Raw genomic sequence first — 2,500 nt, 5'->3', positions numbered from 1 at the left:
ATGAAGTTTGCACATATGGCATCTAGAGACTTTTCAAGTTTTGTCTTTTTCTTTGATTTGACTGTTTTAGATCCTGTTATTTGCTTGCCTCTCTTTCTGTTGTTGTCAACAGTACTGCCACATGTCGATCCTCCCTCAGACTCTGACAGAATGTCCTTGCTTTCAATGGTGCTACCCGACATTGATCCTCCTTCAGACTCACACTTTCCTTGCTTTCATCCATGGTGAATATGTCTAGGGTATTGATCAGAGGGAAACATAACACAGATGATACAATGGCATGTACTAAAACCCAATACAGCAATTTTTGTAAGGATCTGCCAGCTCCACAATTGCAGCTTTCCCAAGGAAAAATAATTACAAACGCCTGTGAAAAGGAGGGGCACGTTTGGAATTAATTTAACCATAATTATCATGTGGCATAGACATTTACATAACCAAACCAAACTCGGAGATTAAGGTGAGAATTTCTCACCTTAATCTAGTCTGTTTTTTTTTTTCATGCATGACAGGGACCTAAATTAAGCTAAGGAAAGCTTAAAAACTGGAGGATTAGATGAGGGATGGGATAGAGGGTTGAGAAATGCTACTTTCCTTACTACAAGAACTGTTCATTTGAACCTCCTTGATTTCATGGTGCTTTTCTGCAAAGACAATGCAAATTTCTCACCACTTCCTTCAAAGCTTGAAGTTTCTCCGTCTGACAGGTCAGATTCACCGTTTTTCTTGCTGTTGTCAACAACATATGGACAGGACAGTATTAAGAATGGACGACATATATTAAAATACAAATGCTAACACCTGTAACAAGAGTAAACTTAGTAAATAGACTAAATATAATCTTTGGCCATCTCGACTTTAGAAGGAACAACGCACAAGACGCGGTGACAAACATGATGCAAACGAATCCTCCGAATTAAATTTTACTTAACGTTTCGTTTGCTTCAACATACATCATCAGAGTGACAGTTAACCGTAAGGTTTAATGATCGATATTTGTAAGTTAAGTGACTAATTCGAATATGCAAGACCGTACTAATTAATTACAAAGAAACACACATGTGATAAGAGTTGAAAAATTAAGACAAGGGTATACTAGTAAAGAAGCAGCTTTTCACTACGAACGTATTCATTCAAGGTCGGCTCTATAGTGCCCATGTAATTAAAAAAAATCATTTTTTTTTTCCTTCAGAATTTAGAATCGTGTTTGCTTAACACCTGCCAGGCCCAATTTTGAGTTTTAATTTTTATCCAAAGACCGTTTCCTCTGAGTGTAAGTTTTGGATTTCATGATCCGCCGTTACTCATGTGCAAAACTGACCGAGTGGACCTCAAAGGGTTGGATCCAGGAAAAGTGACGTCAAAGGCTCACTAGCTTAAAATTTCATCGTGTGAATGCAGCTTGTTATATATGCAAAACGCGAGTTTAAAAGTCTGAAAGCCCCAAACTCCCGTGCTGCATATTAGGGAGCTTAAGCAACGACAACGGCGACGGCAACGAGAACGTCACAAATTTGCATATTTGGTAGGCAAAAACAATAGCTTTGCACGCCCTACAGGTGTGTTTTTCACTTTTGTCCATTTCTTTGCCGTCGTCAGCAAAACTACAACGTGAAACAGCCAAATTTGAGGTTTTATGGACAACGTCATTACTTGAGGATAAATTTTCATTTTCTGCCCTAAATTGAGCGCCGTTCCTACCAGCGTCATTTTTGAGGAACTACCACACCCCCGTCATATCAAAAAAGTTGAAATAGTAACGAAGCGATTACAACAACGCGAATTTATATTTTGAGATGACGTTCTCGTTGCCGTCGCCTTTGTCGTTGCTTAAGCTCCCTATTATTAATTATGCGGGCACACACGCATTGCATTCTTAAACTAGTGAGCCTTTGACGTCATTTTCTCCTCGATCCAGCACTCTCAAGATCTTAAAGTTAGTGATGGCGGACCATTAACTTGGGAAACTCCAGTTAAAACAAACAGGTGTCCTGTTTAATATCAAGGCTTAAAACGTTGTGTTTAGTTAACATAGAATTGAAATCCAAAGAAAAATAAGAATTGATTTTTTGGTCATAGGGGCACTTCAAGTATCTGATCAATAGTGCCGTTTTACCTTTTGCTATATTGAAGATATTTTTGACGTCACTTATTGTCATAACTGTGCCAACCAGAGCCTCAATGGCTGTCGAAACATGGGGTCCTTTGTTTCTGTGGCTGCGGTTATTTTATAGTAATGAAGGCAGTTTCACCAACCGCTCCTTAATGGTGTTGACAATAGTCTAAGAATCTACCTTGCAAGAATGGGTTCCTCTCCACTAACTAAAACATTCACTAGCCAGGAGGTAGTTTGGGAGGAGTTTTGTGTGTGTGGATGGTCAGTTCAGGAAAAATAATAGACAAGTTAGGGTTAGCCTGTAAAGTGAAGGGGAGAAATTTACACAGCAAACTCTCAACTCCAAAATAAGGTTAATAACAATTAAAACAAACTTTGTGTGAA

The sequence above is a fragment of the Montipora capricornis genome, chromosome 9 (genome assembly GCF_036669925.1).
Source record: "Montipora capricornis isolate CH-2021 chromosome 9, ASM3666992v2, whole genome shotgun sequence".
NCBI classification, from domain to species: Eukaryota; Metazoa; Cnidaria; class Anthozoa; order Scleractinia; family Acroporidae; genus Montipora; species Montipora capricornis.
The sequence above is the reverse complement of the archived record's forward strand: the minus strand, read 5'-3'. Positions refer to the sequence as shown.